This window comes from Rhipicephalus microplus, chromosome X, assembly GCF_043290135.1.
Source record: "Rhipicephalus microplus isolate Deutch F79 chromosome X, USDA_Rmic, whole genome shotgun sequence".
In the NCBI taxonomy this organism is placed as follows: Eukaryota; Metazoa; Arthropoda; class Arachnida; order Ixodida; family Ixodidae; genus Rhipicephalus; species Rhipicephalus microplus.
Window position 1 is genome coordinate 262,370,043 of NC_134710.1, and position 20,847 is coordinate 262,390,889.

Genomic DNA, 20,847 nt, shown 5'->3' on the forward strand with positions numbered 1-20,847 from the left:
ACTTAAATTTGACACTGAATTGGTTCCATACCGAACACTGCCCATGTCAAAAACCAGGTCCGGGTTTGGAAGGACACCGAGAGCATTCAGCTGCACGGAAAACAGCAGACCGTTACCCAAAGATGCACAGGTGTTTGAACAATAACGCACACTAAACTATATGCTACACTTTTCCTCAGAGGAAAATATGTGTTTCAAGATGCCCCATTTAAAGCCAGGTAAATAAGTTCACACACACAACACATAATCAGAACACAATATTTATAAAGTGATTGCTGTGGATTAAGGTCTAAAACCTATCACCAGTTTAAACAAAATGTTTCTCTCTACATTATTCAAAAGTAAAGTACATTCAAGGCATATCTTCAATAATACTCATTTGTCTATAATGAACATCTTTTTCAAAATAAAGTTCCCTCAATTTCAGTCAGCTTGTATTATCAGCCCATGCGTTACAATGATCCACTGACAATAAAACAAAAACAAAAAACTTCTCTGATCAGCACATGCTAGTTTCCCTAAACTTTCATGCTACCTCAGTTATAGTTTCTTGTGGCTCTTTTTTTTCCTTGGGTGCTGTACAGAATGTTTTGTTAAGACATTACGCCTATGCTATCTGTCACCCTGATTTCCATTACCAGAGTCACTTTCCAATGCCAACCAATTTCTCCAGGCCCTTATAATGGGGTCAAAGTTTACAGCAGTGCTCCCTTGATGCGCACATATATACCTGAAAAGCCAAGGCACACTTCCCAAGAGCAAACTGGGCTGTGCTGGTGCGATCCAAGCAGTCGACACAGTTGACACGAGCTACGCCCGTCTGCAGACGTGCTCCGTAGGTTGTCATGGCACCTCCCAACATGTATGGTGTAGGCAGGGGGCCAACCTGGCTGCCATGAGTGTGAAATATGCCCGTCTTGCGCAGGATATGGTGAGCAATGTCAGACAGGCAGCCCATCACATTGGCTTCTTTTCTGCATTGGTGAATGCGAAGAAAAATGCAGCAATTCATTAAACAAATCAAACATAAGCAGACTCGCAGTGGCACTAATTTTTTCAAAAAATTGTAGATTCCAAACTCGTAGCTTATGTAAAACTTTGCCACCTTTTTATGAGATAATTTATACTGCCTGAAAGCCATTCACTATACCATAAAACCATGCCTTTTGCACATTCACTAAGCCCATCAGTAAATAGTTTCCTCAAAAAACCTGCTGTCGCTGTTTTTTCAATCTCAAAAGCATTACATGAGCAAGGGCCATGTCAAGCCTATTGTAAATACTCACTACAACAAACTAATTGAAAAAAAATGGTGCACACAAATATACTCCTTTCTTGCATTTTTTACACTTCAAGTGCATCTCAGATGCTGCAGTAGTAAATTTGCGAACATCAACATCACTCACCGCATTCAAGGCCCCTACAATACAAGATAAAGATATTGAATGTTGTATATGACACACCGATGCCTCCTAAAAAAGACTACGCCTGCGACGTGAGCTGCAAAAACGCTGCCCTACACTTTCCATTTTACTCCTTTCCACCCGATACAGTCACTCAACCTGCAGCGAAGCCATTGGTAACTCAAGCAGACATAACGACGTGCGTCAGTGGAAAGAATGCCAGTGTTGTTCAAACCAACCAAGTAGATCAAACTAGAGTGCAACGAAATGCATCTCGAACACACTAGCAACGCGACATTGTCAACAGGTTGAAAACAGCGGAAATAAACATGCACCAAGAGAAATTAACGCACTAGAAAAAAGTAACAATGCCCATTCTTGGCAAGCTTTTTTGCCTTGATTTCATGCATTCATAGAAAAAGTGATGTGTTTTCGAGCCGTGTGTTCATCTTGCTGAGAAATACAGTTTTGCTCCGTGCCCAAATGCTCGTCAAGCGTGAGGAAAAAGAGTTGAAGATACCTTCGGAGAGCTACTTGCGTGACCAGTGACTCAAGGCGATTGCGAGAGATGTCTGGGCCCAAACATGTATTCCTGTAGTGTGCGCTAAGGAGTAACCAACAGAAACACTGCCGCAAAGCTGCTTGAAACCCCCATCGCGAAAGGCCGAGCTTTTTGTAAAGAAATGACTGGCATTTGTTGAACTGGCACTCCTCCAACGCGCAACCAACTGCCCGCACGAAGCAGCCAGCTGTGTTGCTTTATTGATACAATGTTGCCGACAATGTAGTTCTTGCCTGCTTTAGCGGTACAGTCGCTAGCAGCACCGCGCAGCACCCGTTCAAAATGTGTGGCAGCGTTTCTCTAATGGCCAAGCTGGCGATGTCTCAGGCACAATATTTTTCTAGGAGGCATTGGCCACACTTACTCTATACATCTGCATAACTAGTATGCAGGGACATCAAGAAACACAGAAGGGTCTGCTGAATTTCATGTTTATTTGAGACCCTCTAAAATATTAAGTGCCATTTGGCTTGGAGATTAATTCTGAACAGCTTTGAACTTTATGAAGCCTTGCAAGTACTACTTTGGCAGCTGGTTTATTAAAGAAATTAGGCAATGAAGTGCACAGGAAATATACTAACAATTTCTTGTTTCTAGCCATGTCGAAGGCTAGGTAGGCAATGTGGTGTGAACGAGGGAGGAACTGGTTAAGGTAATCGATGCTGTCTAAGAAGGGGTCACTTAGGAGGCTCTCATGGCGGCGTTTCTCACGCTTCTTCACCAAATTGAAAACGACGACGGGCGCACCATACTGCCTCAGCAACAAGTTGAAGTGACGACCCGCCACAAAACAGTATGGGTCGACCAGGTCCACTGCACACACAGATGCAGTGATTGCACAACTCACTTAGAGCCCAACTGCTAAAAAATTTTTAAATGCCCAAAAAAAAAAAAACAAGAACACAGTGCCGGTATAGAGGATCCTATTTGCAAAATCTTACCTTAAAATAACAGGAGCAGATATGTCACAATAACTTAGCAACCTTAAACATTTTTGAGATACTAGTCGTTGGAAATAAATGCAGAACACAAAATTTTGAGAACCTGCTTCGCTTTTCAGCATGATGCCTCACATGAGGCTATGCATTGAAAAAATCTCTATAACCAGTGATTTGCGTCATATCTGCTAACCACAGAGGTACGCGTTGTATGCTCAGATACTATTTCAAGCATGTCAATAAGAACATAGGAAAATTGCTTGCCTTGCAGCTTTGTCAAGGTCGGTTAAATAGTATGCGTTAACCAGTGATATATGCTTGTGTTACAAGTTATGCTAACATAAAATTTCAAAGCAATTAGCTTTAAACAATGTGAATGAACTTGATCGTTGCTTGAAAAAGTACCCGCTGCCAAGTCAGCATGCAGTGACCACACTTCCATCACATCAACTCTGTTACAAAAATATGAGTCAAAGTTGTGACGTACAGTTAATGGCTGGCTTAGGCACCATCTTGGAGATGTCCTGTGACCAGCTGAAAGAAATTGAGCCCCGTACTTGGACAAATGAAGTGAACTTGCCACTTGTGAAAAAGGACACCGAGGAATCGTGGACGATTTGCTCAGTTACCACTTCATTTGCTACGTCGCCCTGCCAGATGAAATTACAAAGAAACCAAGTTCACAATTATATCACAATGACATCCACACTGAGATGAACAATTAAGAAAGTAGAGCCAGTGCTGTGCTTGTAATACTTGTTATTTACCATGATTTTTTTTTCCAAAATACAAGCTACAGCTTGAAGAATGTAGTAAGGGTTCTTATTTAGAGCTATCATAGCTGGAAGCTCTGGGTTAATTTTCAGTACAACATGCTTGTCAGTATGCAATGTTTACATCAGGGTTATTTGATGACATTTTACAGGCGCAGTATGCAAAAAAAGTCATCAGTGCATAGGCTTCTGCATGCGTAGCACCATCGCTATACAGAGACCTAATTGAACGTATTTTGGTTTAAGTTGTACTGTCAAGGACATTTACAGTTCCACAATGCATATGACACAATAAACTAAAAAAATAATTAAATATTACAATATTATCTTGGCATTCTACTGATGGATTATAAAATATTTGGTTCAACATTTCCTCATTTTTTGACCATGACTTTATTACCTGCTGCTTCAACACAAAAGTCTTTATTATGCATCTAAATTTCAGTGAGTGAAAGCTGTTTCTTGATATCATCCCCATATGAATGCAGTCACTGTGGATGGGAATCAAGCCCTGCAATGCTAACAGAATGCCCTAACAAGTGCAGCACATAATGGTCACTTCTTTGTTTCCATTGTTTCACACTCTAATAAAATATGTCCACTGGGCACCATATTATTTGGCCCATACTATACAGTCTATAAAAGAATGCTCAGTTGACCTGCAGCTTACTATGTTGCTACATTAAATGTAAAAAAATTTACTAAACGGGCTGCACCACTTAGAATGTGCTGTGGTGGATTCAAATAGTGGGCTCACCAGCATTGACAGCCGACTTGCAGGCTTTGAAAAAGTAAGAACAGGTATTTATAGGCTCACTAACCTCACAGTTGGCACCCCGCTTCAGAAACCTTGTTCCTGAAAACTTTTGGGAACGACGGGCGATGAGAGTAAGATATATGGGACGGCCATACACACTAATATCTGGGGCACAATGTTTAAGGCAACAACTAAAAGGCTTACAATTTAAAAACTAGCATGGATATTTGCTCATAACAGAAAACCATAAAAAACATTTTTTTTGTCAGCCTAAGCAGCACTATGCTGGGGATGAGATAAACACTTATTAGTGCACAAACACATCAGCATGTAGTATGCTTAACAACAGAATCTAACGATTCCGGGGCAACTACATTTTGAAAAATGTTCACAGCTAAGGCTTCTGTCTACCACCCTGCCACACAAAAGGATACTGGTCTGACCAACAAAACCATGTGTAACTTAAAAAAACCAATCTGTGTGCAGTTCCACAGGTTCCAGGAGGTAAGAGTTCCACACATACCTCCAGTTAGGCTTTGTGCGTCCAGCAAAGCACATGCCTGAAACACAGAAGCTCAGTGTAAGAGACTTTTTACAGAGGGATTGAGGCACAAACGAGACAAGCACAAGGGGAGACATGGAGGAACCAGGGACATTCGTTCATGTCTTTTCTTGTGTTTGCCTCATTTGTGCCTTACTCTCTTCGTAAAACATGCACCAACTAGCCCAACAAAAAGTTCTAGTTATGCAAGAGACTTCTTCAAATGTTATGGAGGTGCAAGCTCACATCCATCGAAGAAAACAGCAATAGTAAAGTGCAGATTTGACAGGATGACAGCTCATCCTGTCTTATTTCTTTTTTTTCTCGTCGGTGTTTTCATAGTACCATTCTTTTTTTTTTATACACCGGTACCGAGAAGCTCACCTTCGAACCCCCTTGAGCTCACTTCACATGCACAGCACGCAACGCAAAAGAGTTACATGCTATATATAGTCAAACTGCATGGTTACCATCGTCCATTATGCTTGTGCTGTACTTTGTACAACTATTGAATTATGAGCTAGACAAGCCTATGAAGGATGTCTGCATATCCACAATTTATGCCTTGTGACGCCGTCCCCTAGCTATGAAACGTGCCCTGCTCTGAACTGGCCCACGTTTCGCTAGCGGAATACTGCAGCGGAATATTCAAGTTTAGGTCGTATTAGTGTAGTGTAAAGAAGAAGTTTCAAGAAAGAAGGGGCCGTTGAAAAGTTGCGGCGGAGGTAACCTAACATTCGGTTAGCATTTTTAATGACGTAATTACAGTGAACAGTCCAGGTCAGATCAGTTGTTATATGCACCCCAAGGTATTTATAGTTTGTCACGGATTGAAGAGGGGTGTTATCAAGGTAATAGTTTGGAAGTTGATGGTTCGCTCTCGAAACACGTAAAAATTGGCATTTTTTATTGTTTAATTCCATGAGCCATGTTTTACACCAAAGAGAAATGGAGTTAAGATCATGTTGAAGAGAGGTAATATCGCCATCACAAGTTATCTCTCGGAAGATTACGCAGTCATCCGCAAATAAATGAATATTGGAGGTAATGCAGGACGGTAAATCATTAATGTATATAAGGAAGAGCAGTGGGCCTAGTACGGAGCCTTGTGGTACGCCGGAATGAACGGCACTTGGTTCAGAGCTTACATTATTAACTGAAACAAATTGAGAACGATTTTTTAGAAAACATTCGAGCCATGTTAGAAGCCTGGGATCTATATTAGGTTCATTTAATTTGTTCAACAGCAAGTTGTGACAGACTTTATCAAAAGCTTTGGAGAAATCTATGAATATGCAGTCGGCAGAGCTAGTTTGGTCGAGAATAACGTTTAATTTGTGTGTAAAGGCTACAAGCTGGGTTTCGCACGAGAATGTTTTTCTAAAGCCATGTTGGTGACGCGTAAAAAATGAGTTAGACTCAAGGAAGGTTGCAAGGTTAGAGTACAAAATGTGCTCCAGTATTTTGCATGGAATGCTAGTAAGCGAGATGGGTCTATAGTTAAATGGGGAACGCTTGTCACCGGACTTGTGAAATGGCACAATTTTGCCAATCTTTCATTCGATTGGTAATACGCCTTCGTGAAGAGACTGTTGAAAAATTTTAGTAAGAATAATGGATGAGTAGGCACAGGTACCTTTAAAGAACTTGGTGGTAATCAGGTCGCAGCCCGGGGCGGATGAAAGTTTGAGGGACTTAATTATGTTTTCTACACCAACAGAATCTATCATAATTGGGAACATGATTGGGTAGTTATAGCATATCTTAGGTGGCAGAGGAACATTAATAGTGCGACAGAAATTGCCAATGAAAGAGATGTTGAGAGATGAAGCGCACTGCTCAGGGGCTACAGCGTCTCCAGAGCCATTGATAAGGGTTATCGTTTGTTCACTACTTGGGTTTATGACGCGCCAAAACTCTTTAGGATCGTTGGATAGCATGGATGAAAGAGTGGTATTGATAAATGTGTCTTTAGCAGATTGGATGACTCTGATGTACTCAGCAGACGCTAATTTGTAGGCATTCCATCGGGCAGCGTTGTTAGAACGCTTTGCTAATCTGTATAGACGCTTCTTTTTGTTGGATAGCCATTTAATGTGGTTATTTAACCAGGGGGCGTGTAAGTTTGTAGTGATAGAGCGGACGGGGATGTATTTGTTGGTCAGTTCATCTACCTTACGTATAAACAGATTCCAATTAGTTTGGACAGTGCGTTCATCGAAACCCTCCAGAAAAGTGTCAAGAAAATTGCACAGGTCATTGTTAATGCCTTCAAAATTTGCTTTATTATAATCACGAATTATTTTGGTGCTCTTAAGCGGCTTCGGACGCGGGAGCTTAATGTTGAACGACAATAAAGAATGATCACTTAGGCCCGGTGCGTAGGTAATGTTCGAAACAACGTCAGGACTGGTTGTTAGTACGAGGTCAAGGGTATTGGCGGTTGAAAATGTTGTTCTTGTCGGTTCATGAACTACTTGAGAGAAAGAAAATACAGAGCACAGGTCGACGAATTCTTTGGCTAATGTTGATAGTGGAAGTACGGTAGGTGGCTCGGTAGCTCAATTAATATTAGGAATGTTGAAATCACCCAATAAAAATAAAGGCAGACTAGGATAACGAGAAGAAACTGTATGTGTTATGTCATGAAGGTCATTTATGAAGTCGGAAGTGTGATCAGGGGGACGATAGCAAACGCCCACGATTATTTTCTGATAACCAAGTTCAATGATGGCCCATAAAATTTCTAAGTTGCTTGGGATATGAATACAGTGGGATTTGAGGTCTTCCGAAATTGCCAAAAGGACACCGCCCCCTTGACGGTTATTTCTGTCGCAGCGATAAATTGTGAAGTTACGAGTGGTTTGTAAAATTTTGTTGTTTTGTACCTGCGAGTGTAGCCAAGTTTCCGTTAATACGACAACATCGGCGCAAGTCATATCTATGGCAGAAGCTAAGGAATCGCGTTTGTTAATCACACTGTGAATGTTGGTGAAGAGAACTGATACACAAGGAATGTGGCGACCACCGCCCCTCACGCCCCCCTATGCGCTAGACGAATGCGCAGCACTCCCTTGGTGTTTTACCGGCGCTACAGGGGTAGCGGTTGCACTCACGGTATCAGTTACAGAATTGTAGATATAGTGTTTTTTGTTCATTACGAACTTGTTGTACCGAATCTGGAAATCGTCTGTGTGAGTCTTGGCAAATTCGTACAATTTCTTTCTTGCGTGACGCGTGGTAGGCGAAAAGTCCTCCCTTACTGAGACGTCTTTTTCCATCAGTTTTTTGCGCACGGAGAGTAGTTTGTTTTTAGTCTTAAAGTTCGAGAATCGCACAATAATTGGGCGACATTTACTTGGATGATATTGCCCCAAGCAATGCGCACGCTCAATTGCAGTCTCGGGTAACGGGTCTAAAACGTCACGCAAGACTTCCCTTACGTGCACCTCGGTTTCCTCCCACGTTTCGCGGTCGTCCGGTATACCTCGTAGAATGATGTTATTGCGTCGCGACCTGTCCTCCAGATCATCAAAGCGTGATTGCAGGGTATCTTTTTGAGATGTTAATGTTTCGACGGAACTCTGAAGGTGCACGATATCTTCATCCATGCGATCAAATGTTTTCATTTTTCTTCTACGGGGTCTAACCTTTTCTGAATAGCACCAACTTTTGTTTCAATGCTTTTCTGCCCAGTTTTTATGGCTTTTATGTCGGTTATTAGCTCCGCGTGGTTCTTTGCCGATTCCATCTGCTGGGCATGGACCTCCTTGAGAAGGCGGAAAAGAATATCTGTATGCTGTGTAGGATAATCGGGTAAGTCCTCTAGGTCAATAAGGGCCTGGGAACGGGTATTACGCGGCCCGGGATTTGTCTCGACGTCACCAGAACACAGCAAAATAAGGATCATAGAAAAGCACTCAGAAAACGATTCACATAATACGTGTGGGCAAGAAAGCAGCAGTAAATCGCGGTTATCACTTCGCTTAGCATGTAGCGAAAACCGTTTACACACCTGCGAAATGCAGAAGCGGGATGCGTGAGACATGATGTCGGCGCTGCCCGCTTGCCCACTGAAGCGGTAGTCGTGCCAGCAGCTGTTTAAGTAGGCCGCTGGAACTGGCGACGTCACCGAGGATGGTGTTGCGCAGGAATCCCGGCGCACCATGTCAGGCCAAGCGAAGAAAAAGCCATGTTCTTGATTGCGGTCGTCCGAAGGATGGCTCAGCGGTGGTAGCGGGACTGGATTGTCCGTTGCAGCGAGTATCGTCGGTGAAAACGGCAGCAGTAGCAGTGTAACCAAAGCCTGCGAAATGCAGAAGCGGGATGCATGAGACATGATGTCGGCGCTGCCCGCTTGCCCACTGAAGCGATAGTTGTGCCAGCAGCTGTTTAAGTAGGTCGCTGGAACTGGCGACGTCACCGAGGATGGTGTTGCGCAGGAATCCCGGCGCACCATGTCAGGCCAAGCGAAGAAAAAGCCATGTTCTTGATTGCGGTCGTCCGAAGGTTGGCTCAGCGGTGGCAGCGGGACTGGATTGTCCGTTGCAGTGAGTATCGTCGGTGAAAACGGCAGCAGTAGCAGCGTAACCAAAGCCTGCGAAATGCAGAAGCGGGATGCGTGAGACATGATGTCGGCGCTGCCCGTTTGCCCACTCAACAACACGACAACACGACGAACAATTTACAACACGACAGCAAGCTTTCGTGCATAAACTAGATAATCATGACAAAACATTAAAACACAGACTAAATGTTACCAAGTCAAACAAGTTCCTGGCTCATTTTATGAATTTGTCTGAGAGTAAACACAACAAAACGGTGGTACAACTTGACAAAGATGCAATAAGCTTCAGCAACCACATTACAACAGGTCCAAACCCCTATTTCTTTTTTCCAGCAGCAACCTAACCCTTGCCTACATAAAATATGGCTTTGAATCACCTAACTATCAGTTTAATTAAATACCGATTCCAACCAGTGATGAGCCCCTAGATGTTAGTATTATTCCAAAGTGCGAGCTTACATCAATGGGAAGCAAGTTCCAGGTGTCGACTACATCCACTTCAGAAACCCTCGACGAGGACAGAGAGTCTTCAGACTCACTCCTGAAAGTGTTTGGTTTCTTGGGAACAATGCAGGCAAGTGGAGTAAGGTTGTATTGCAGCGTATGTGTCAGGTCATAGCTGTAGCTGCAAAAAAAAAAAAAAAAAAACAGATTTACGGCATCACAACCGCTACCATACAAAACATGATAAAACAGCCTTTCTCTTTCTTACAGATCACATGTGTGCACAGTCATCAATTCTCGGTGTGAACACAATGCAGCATGTCACACACTGCAGAGTTCCAGGGCACATTGTGTGGCCGCACATCAAACTGAAGCAACGCAGGCACACAGGACCTTAACAAACACTAAAGAGAAAAATAATTTCTCAGTACTACCAAATACTCTTTTACAATACCAAAACATCCACCCTTGCTGTGAGAACGCTTACAATGCGAGATAATGTGGGAAAAAAATATGAAGGTGGCCATGCCACCTTGAAGTTTCAGAACCAATTTCCCCATGACATTACAAGATTGGATGGTTTTTACTAGACCACACGTAGATCTCAATCATAAAATATGAAGTACATTTTCCATTGAAGAGACCAGAAACCTAGAGTTCCAGGTCCCGAGCCAAATTTGCTCAGGCCAAGTAGCCAAGATATCAATACATGCTTAGAAATATGTGAATCATGCCGACCTTTGTGTGCAGAGATTTCAGCGCAAAATTAAAACAAAAAAATTTTCACTTTCATTCTCTCTTCCAGTAGTATACCCATAATGGCCAAATTATTGCCAGCACAGTTTGCCGAGAATAATCTATTAGTACAAGTTGATTCACTTTAATGTCTATTCAAGACAGGGCTTCATGTGATCTACAGCATCACAATGCTCATTTCGTTACGAAGCAGACCAGACTTGGCGTGGGCTCGCAGCACACGACGACACTGGCCAAACCCTTTAGCTAATTGACTGGTTCAATTACCTCAATTACAAAACCATGAAGCGGCTTAAGCAACACCCCACTCAAGTCACTACAAGACATTTGTTCGTGTGGTTTTTTTTTTATTTGTGCGAAAGGAATGCCTCATCAAAGCAGTTGTTCAGCTGCTGAATTCCCTGATTTAGGTGTGCTTTACAATAAAGCGGGCACAGTGCACTGCAGAAAATGACACAAAGCCTTGTCTCAAAGGCCCTGTGCTGCATTACTTTGATGTGTGGATGCACCACTGTGCCAGCACTTATGCACGCTGCTATCACACTGCACTGAATTCACCCGAAGAGTGGATGACTTTGCACATGGAGGCCGATGCACTTATTAATTTGCGATGACTAACCGACCTTCTCATAACGATTTTCTCATAAAGTAACTAAGGTGCTTACCTAGAGTAGAAATTGCTGGACAAGTTGACATTCTCGAAAATTTTCACATATCTAAAGCAAAGGGAGCAATAAAAATATATCTTGTAGAGAACAAAATTAATAAATGAAAAACACATCTGATTAAAATGTCACTCCACCTGTTTTCATCAGGATGAACACTGTGGTCAGTGTTGTTTGGCAGATAGACCATACGCGTGTCCTCCACTTTGTAAATTGTGTGATGCCCCACAATGGCAATGCGTCTCCTCTTCGTGATCAATATAATGTAGTATACTTCCAGAAACCGCACAAAACCTGAAAGTGATGCCATTGCTTTACTGGTACTGGTCTGAACAGTGTTGAACCAAACTAATACTGAATTGGTACCTTACCAACTATGCCAAATGCAGACACTGTTCTGTTGAGGCCAGAGTTACCCTTCTGTCCAGTTTTGGGCATCTGTTTTCCTTGGTTAAATTCATTGAGAAATTTCCGTATCTCTCTATTGTTGTATTCCACCTAGAAGTGTGTCAGAGACATTAATCAAGACAAACAAGATATCATTCAGTCGTGTCGTACGACAAAATTATTTGTAAAGTTCACGAACCTTGTCATCAAATACAAGCAGCCTATTAGTTTCCGTCCGGTCAATCTCCAACACACGAAACTTAATCTGCGTGTTGTTCGAGCCGGCTGAGTAATATTTCTGTAAAGTAGCATAAAAACTGAGAACAAGTGCCGGACGGCATGAACACAATGCACATCTGCACATGAAACAGATTAGAACACGTGAAAAGTTTACATTTCGCACGCTTCAAATGTAGCACTCTACTGGTGTAGCCAGATAGGAAAGAGGGAGGTGTCATGCACCCCACCCTCAAATTTTTTAAAGTTTGCATGCGTATAATAACACGTACACAGACGCACACCCGAACATATTAAGCATGGGTGACCCCCCCCCCCCCTGGCTTCTATTCTGTGAAGTTTTATATATAAAGTGCTTTCCATACAATGCACAGAGCCGTTTCAAACTGGAAGCGCTACAGGCAACACGCCAGCAAATAATTGCGACACAGTGGCCATTTTGATCGCGATCAGGCTTGCTCAGGATGGAATATCTTGTTAATGATTGGTTGCTTCACGCAAACTGCAGAAGCACGCCAATATGCCGAAAAATTTGATCCCAATCGGGCTTATACACAATCAACAGTGCACCTATGACACCAGTACTCGCAACTTACTGCAAACGAACAAAATCAATTGAAACAATGCACTTAAAAAGGCACGCGGTAGTAGCTTTCATGCAGCAACTTGGCAATCGTAACAACCATTTGGTAATAGAGGCACTACGCATTCACACATGTGGTTGGAATGCGAAATGCGAGCCGCACCAGTTTGGTCTCGTAAAGGGCTATTCGCTACACCGAACTGATGACCGACTGCAAGGCCATCGTCGTTGCAGTGGGTGCCTTGCTCTTCTCAGAGTGTGTCATCGTTCACTATGAAGAGCCGCGGTTGGTTGGTTGTTCCCTAGTGTCCTGGCGCAACCCGTTGTGGGGGATCGGCGATGAAACAGATGGTACCTTATTTTAGAGAAAAGTTCCTTTCACGAGGCGACATCAAAAAGGGGGTGTTCTCACAAACGAAAGGCGGCTGCCGCGTGCACACGTCTACAAACGCGCTACACAATGCGTGCGTCACGAATCTTCCGACTTGACTCAGGGCACACTAATGTTGAGTGCTCACAGCGAGGCGGTAACCTCAAAGCAATAATTTTCTAGGTGAAAATCGAAGGCCTCAAAGCCTGCAATACGCCTGCAATGCGTTTCCAAAGTCTCACACTTTCATTCGGGTGGCCGCTGCATATCGTGGCAGCAGGTAAGATCACGTGATGTAAACATTTTTTTCTTTGAACCATCACAAAATTTTTATACTCTGGAAGCTTCGATTAAGCGTTTGTATTTAACAATTACCATGTTTTATTTCAATTATTAGACCGTATAATGTAAGCCTTCAACATTAACCGTTGTTACAGTGTACTAGAAGAATTCAGTGCGATGAGCGGAGGGAGCGTCGCTTTGCTTTGCGCGGCACAGTGAATGAATGAATGGATGGATAGACGTGACTGTACCCTTTGAATTGGGCGGCGGCTAGCGCCACCTAGCCAAATACTTGGTGAATTAATCATTAGATTTATCTTTTTTTATTTTAAATGGTGAGATTGAGGATTCGTATTTTGCAGTGAAGGGTTTAACTTTCACTCGTGCCTCGACTTTAGCCACCAATCAGATAACCTCCTTCTAGTTAAGTCAAGCTGCTTAAAGTCAATTTTGCCCTCCCTGTCCCTAAACCCCAGTGCTTTGAAAAACTCTGCGCCATCATCCTGAACTATAGGGTGAAGCCCTTTACAGAACATTATCAAGTGTTCGGCAGTTTCTTCTTCCTCTCCACACGCACTGCACACTGTGTCTACCCCTTCGTATTTGGCCCAATATGTCTTGGTTCGCAATACTCCCGCCCTGGCCTCAAACAGTAGAGAACTACCCCGAGTATTATCATATATCCTTTCCTTGGCAATTTCTTGCTTAAAAGTTCGATAGATCTCTACTGCGGACTTTTTAATCTTGCCGATTTTCCACATGTTAGTCTCCATTTCCTTCACTTTCTTTTTAACCGATAGTTCTTTTTGGTTTGGCCACCTGCTGTTTTCTAAGTACTTATAAAGTGAGCTATTCTAGCTCACTTTAGTACTTACCAGTCAATTTCCTGGTTCGCTTCCTCCATTTTGTGTCGACATTCTTCATGTACCAGTAGCTGAAAACCTTCCTAGCCCAACGCTCCTCCCCCGTTTCTCTCAATCACTTCTCAACTTTTATCTTGCTGCTAGTTTCTCTGCCCTCAAATGATTTCCATCCCATATCACCTTGTACTCCCTGATTTGGTATATTCCCGTGAGCTCCTAAGGCAAGCCTACCTATTCCACGTTGCTTAATTTCTAATCTTGCTTGAACTTCCGATCTCATGCACAAGACCGTATTGCCGAACGTCAGACCAGGAACCATGACCCCTTTCCATATTCCTCTCACAACCTCATACCTATTGAAATTTCACAGTGCCCTGTTTTTCATAACCGCTGCATTACTGTTACCTTTAGTCGTCACGTATATTTCGTGTTCCCTCAGGTACTCGGCCCCATTGCTTATCCATACGCCCAGATATTTGCATTTATCTGTTATCTCTAGCGTGACCTCCTGTATTCTAAGCTGACTACTTTCATTATTATTAACAAACATGACTGCTGATTTTTCCTTACTGAATCGGAAATCTAACCTATCTCCCTCAGTACCGCATATGTCCATCAATCTCTGCAAATCTTCCTTGTTGTCAGCCATTAGCACTATATCATCTGCGTACATCAATGCTGGTAGTGCCTGTTCAATGAGTTTTCCTTGTTTGGCTAAAGTGAGGTTGAAGCCAAGTCCACTTCCCTCTAATTTGGCCTCTAATCCTTGTAGGTACATCATGAATAACAAGAGTGACAGTGGACACCCCTGCCTAAGTCCCCGTTTCACCTCTGTGGGCTTGGATACCTGTTTTTCACACTTTATAACTACCTTGTTACTTTTATAGATTTCCTTTAATAGATTAGTGACTCCATCTTCCACACCCAGTGTTTCTAGTATTCCCCACAAGTCCTCTTGAACCACGCTGTCATACGCTCCTTTGATATCAAAAAGCACTAACCACAGGGGCCTGAGTTCCTTTTCTGCTATTTCGATGCACTGAGACAGTGAGAACAGATTGTCTTCCAACCTCCTGTGCTTCCGAAACCCATTTTGCAGTTCCCCCAGCACCCCCTCATCCTCTATCCATGCCTCCAGTCTTTCCTTTATAATATGCATCGCCAGCCTGTAGACCACTGATGTCACTGTCATAGGACGGTAGTTGTTTATGTCATCTTTGTCCCCCTTTGCTTCATAGATCATGTTTATCCTGCTAAGTTTCCATCCATCAGGGACTTCACCATCGATTATTGTTTTGCTCACTGCCTCTCTCAAAGTCTGTTTCGACTTCGGACCCAATGTCTTTATCAGCATAACTGGAAAGCCATCTGGGCCTGTTGATGTACTACTTGGAACCCTCTTCTCAGCTCTTTCCCGCTCTCGTTGTGAAAATGGAGCCATTGTGCCACTTGATCTATCCCTGCTTATTGTGGTGCATAAGGCACTTCTTTGTTGAAATTTTTCTGTCACCCTTGTTCTTATATATTCAATAGCTTCGTCCCCTTCTAGCCTAGCACCTTGAGCTGTAGTTATAAACCTCTGCTCTAGGTTTGTTTCATTTCTTAGGGAGATTAGATGGTTCCAAAATTTCGCAGCTGCCTTTCTGTCCTTTTTATGTACTTCTGCCAGCCACTGAGCACCCTTTCTTCTAATCTTTTCATTGATCAGGAGGGATGCTTCCCTTCTAGAGCTTAGAAAGATTTCCCATTTTCTTTCAACATCATCTGTCGGTTCAACCCGTTGCTTAGCATGTCTGTGTTCCCTAGAGGCTTCCTGACGTTTTGCTATGGCTCTCTTAACTTTCTCATCCCACCAACTCTTGGGCTTGTGTCTTCTTTTCGGGGTGATTTGTCACGTGCCTTCGCAAGCTCTAGCCCAAAGAGTCTAATTAGATTTGTGTATGTCCACACAATTTTATTATCCTCAGTGATTACTTTCTCAACTGGTTTAGTAGCAATTTCTCTTTGCCTCTCTTAATGAATATTTTCCTGTAGTTGCTCATCTTGTCTCCTTCCCACTTTCGCTGCTCTTCCAAAACTTAGCTTGATACGTTTGTGATCACTACCCAGACTTCTGGAGCCACCTTCATCTATGTGCATTCCCCTGAGCTTATCATACATCCTATGTGACATCAGTGCGTAATCTATCGTTGACTGCAGCCTCCCTACCTCCCATGTTATTTGTCCTTCACACTTCTCGGTACTGTTGCAAATGATCAAATCATGCCTTTCACACATATCCATGATCATTATGCCTGTTGAGTCGGTATACCCATCTACATCTTCTATGTGCGCATTCATATCTCCTAGTATAATTACCTCGCACTCTCCTCCTAATTTCTCAATGTCTTTTGATATACACTCCACCATTGCCTGGTTTTCCTCTCCAGCCTTTGCTCCCGTCCACAAGTACACAAAACCAAGGAGTGTCATTTGCCCTGCCACTTTCCCTTTTAGCCATAAATGTTCCTTGCATCTCTGCTTGACTCTTTGCCAAACCATGCTCTTATGTATAAATGCACTGATTCCACCCTCCTTTTTGCTGCCTTCTGTTCTATTGCAATATTCCCATACGTAGTCCGGATTGCAGGGTGGCTGCTCCAATTCCCGAAGATGTGTCTCCACAACCCCATATACCATCAGCTCCTCCTGCCTCAACTGCTCTTCTATCTCTTCCCACTTTAGCCTATTCCTGCCACCCTGCATGTTAATATAGCCTACGTCTGACTTAGCTCGGCCCTTGTGCTTACGGCGATTTCTTCTCCCACGGACTTCGTGTGGCTTGAATATTTGCGCCCCTTTAGGTCCGTCTTTGGCTACACTGTTGGCCTAAGGGCTCTGGGGCCGCCTAAAAAGCTATGGCTTGGCGACCCATTCTGTTACCGACCCTCCTGCCCGTCGAACCACTGCAGTGAATGCCATCCTGTGAAAAGGGGCAAGCGCCGGGCTCGTACACGTCTTGGTTAACTTCCATTACGCTGTATCCGAGTTGCCAGCTCAAAACCCTGATCACACAATTGGCCTCCACTACCCTCTTTTCAATCCCACGAGGCTGCCCCCAGACCTCTGGGACTGTGCATATGGTCACATGCAGGGGTAGTGAGGATGGCGCCGTGCAGGTCGGACGCGTTGCGATTGGCTCCAGTGATTTCTTCGCTTCTTGGTGTTATGTGAGGCCGCATTCACCCGAAATTGGGTCGCAACGGACTTCAAAGATCACCGGGACGCTGTGGACACAAGAATCACACTGGTGGGTGGACTATTTGTACATTAATAAGTGACTTTCGTGACGACGACGCTGAGTGTGCAGCTACAGACGCCGTCGTTCGGCCCGGCTACACCGTTGTTTGCGTGGTGCACAGGCACCGCGTCTCAAACGGAAAAGGACTTGTTCTCGCCACATTAAGAGATGGAAGATGAATGATCGAAGACACCGGGGGACGCTGAAGAGGATAACAAGGATTCCGGGTGGATTACGGTGACTAAAAAACGATCGGAAGTGAGAAAAGACAGTAGAGCTGCTGGCGCCGGAACGCCGGCGTCTAAGACGAATGTTCAGGAACCTGCGCCCGGCCGTCACAGCTTGAGAGATGTAAAGAAAAACCTTATAAGAAGAAGCAAGATGCCACCGCTGCCATGTGAAGAAACTAAGGTCGTGGTGAGGCCGAGAGGTGGTCTGTGTATTAGCAAGTCTGGCGCGTCTGTCGTGGCAGAGGCAATATGGAGTGCGGCGGGGCTCTGTCCGGAAGAGAGAAACACGGACACAATGTGCCCTAATCACCTGCAAAATATTACGGTCGTCAGTACTTCGTGCCAAGAGAATGTTAAGCGCTACGTTAACGTTGAAGCTACTACGGTGGTCGGACAGCGCCACCAAGTCAGTGCATATGTTGCTGCTCCGCATGCCACCTGCAAGGGAGTCATCCATGGGATCCCTCTTAGTGATGATCCAGGAGCCATCGACCGGAAGATTGTCAACGCGAGAAATCCACTGGCCCTCGGAGCAAAAAGAAGCAAGAATACTGGCGTGATCATAGTGCTGTTCGACTGGTACAAGGTTCCCAATTATGTTTCCTATGGCGGCACCCTCATCAAGTGCACTTTATACAGGAAGCAAGTTGATGTTTGCTATGCCTGCGGCCGACTAGGACACCACTCTGACGTCTGCCCGACGCCCGACGCTTCAGTCTGCAAGGCTTGCAGACAAGCTATCCAGCAAGAAGAGGATCATGTTTGTGAACCAATATGCAGTTTGTGTGGCGCAAAGCACCTCACCGCATCCGGGGAATGCCAGCACTGATATCGGATACCCTATGTCTTCAGGCGCAGGCGAGGCCTTAGGGCCCGCGCCCTTCGGGAGAGGTCTCCATCCGTCAATGTCGATGGTTTCCTCGAGCTCAACGACTGTCATCAGCAGGGCCAGCCTGGACCATGGACTCCTGGAGGCCGATCCAAATCACGAGGGAGATCCAGAACCAGAGGCAGCTGCATGAGTCGTTCCACGTCCAGATTGCGTCTCGGATCCCGTTTGAGATCCGGGGCCCGCTCCATGTCCAGGACACGGTCTCAATCCAGGGGTGGCACCAGACCACGTCCCAGCTCCGGTGCCCGTTCCGGATCCGGTCTCGGACCTGGCCAGGGAAAGACTGACGCATCGAGCACCAGACCGGACCCCTCGCCCAGGACAGACTGCGGGCACGCACGGGGACTCCAGCTGTCCGGGGCAGTCCACGCCGCCGAGGACCAGAGCAGGGGCAAGTGAAACCTAACCTTGGCCGACAGGGTTCGTAGTAATGACGGCGAGCAACCCATGCAATGCGACCCATCCCCAGAGCATGCTAGAGACGCGGAGATATTACGATTGAAAAAGGAAAACGCCAAGCTTAAGGATACGCTTACTAAAATTGCAAATGAAATGGCGGAGTTCAAAAGAATGCTGAGCACGATGCACAGAAAAACTGAAGGCGAAACCACCGATACGCCAGTTCCGGCTCCTATTGGTGATGGGCCCATGGCAACCAATCGCAGGGCGGTAGTAAGCAAACTTAAGAACACGGAATCTCAAGTCGAGGAGATTAAGCAAACGCTGGTTACAATTACAGAGAACATTAAGATGGTGGCAGGGAGTGTAGCTAGCCTCACGGAGAGTGTTAGGCAGATGCAGGATGCACTCAGTGACCCAGTAGAGGGGCTTAGGGCAATGAACGAGCACATCATTGCGCAAGAAATTCACGCCTAACTGCCTAAATCTGCGCCACAGGGTGCGTCGCCTGGCAACGTGGAAATGGCCATTCCCGTACACGTCAATAGCCGAGGAGCTAATCATGAAAATGAACAGATTTTTCGAGCCACAGTGACCCCCCCAGGGCGGTGATCAAAGTAGAATCCATAATGGATAACGATAAAACACTGTCTGTATTTGGCAACGGAACTGCAGGGGGTACGCTGGTAAGAGAGCACTCCTGCAGCAGTACTTTAGAACAATAACGAAGAAACCTCAAATTATAGCACTTCAAGAGACCTTAGCCTCTGCAGCGTCCCTTTCTGGTTATCGGGCAGTCCCTGGCCAGTCAGGAAGACGAGGTGTCTGCACACTTATAAGTAAAAAGCTGACGCACGTCGCCCACAACTTGCAGATGGCCAGATGCAATATCGATAATGTAATGGTAGAGATCCTACACTCCAAGGTGCAATCAGCGGAAAAACAGTGTTTTTGTTTTGAATGTCTACAGTAACCCCAGGCACAGGCGCCAGCATTTCAAGACGTTGCTCGAGAGGGCAGTTGAATTAGCCAGTCCTCGGCCCCTTGTCATAGTCGGTGACTTCAATGCCCCACATGGCTTATGGAGATACGTGTATGAGACGAGAAAAGGTCGCGACCTCTGGCAGGACGCCACCGAACTAGACCTTACCTTAATCACTGATAAGGCTTTTCCTACGCGGATAGGCAACTCTGCGGCGAGAGACACGACGCCAGACCTCGCTTTCATCAAGAATGTCGAAAAGACTACATGGGCCAACACCGCCATGGATTTTGGCAGCGACCACTACGTTCTGCAAACTTCTATTATAGTGGACCGTAGCAGAGTCCGAGAGTTCACGGTGATTGACTGGGATCTTTTTCGCAGCATTCGCGGTACAAGGGCCAGTGCTCCTGACAATTTTGAGGAATGGTGCGAGGGTATCCGCAGAGATACCACCACTGCCACCAAGAAGATAAATACAGATTTAAATGTGGAGAAGATGGACAGTAGGCTTGCCCACCTGCTCGAAGCCAAGACCTGCTGTTTTCTCGATGGAACAAGCAGAGGCACAACCGTAGGCTGCGGCAAAGAATATCAAAGTCTAACAAAGAAATCGAAAAACATTGCGACACACTGTGCAAACACCAGTGGGACGAGTTGTGCGAGTCCGTCGACGGTCTAATCAGAAATGACAAGTCCTGGCACCTTCTGAAGCACCTCCTGGACGAGCACAGCACTAGAGCCAACCAGAGACACACTTTAGCCCGTGCCCTTCACGAAGCCACCAAAGAACAGGGGGTTGACGAACTCGTTACCCGATTAGTTTCCAAGTACCTGCCGGTCGAACGAGAGGACGAAGACGGCGTGTTCCCAGAGTATGGTGGTCCTCCTCTACCTGAACTAGACGAAGACGTTTCAGAGGCTGAAATCAGGAGA

General features: G+C 44.9%; 1 pseudogene; it reads right to left on the reverse strand.

Annotated features, from left to right (window-relative positions):
• LOC119162243 (polyphosphoinositide phosphatase-like) overlaps positions 1-20,793 on the reverse strand; it is a 51,589-nt pseudogene extending 30,796 nt beyond the window's left edge.
• Positions 20,794-20,847: the final 54 nt, after the last annotated feature.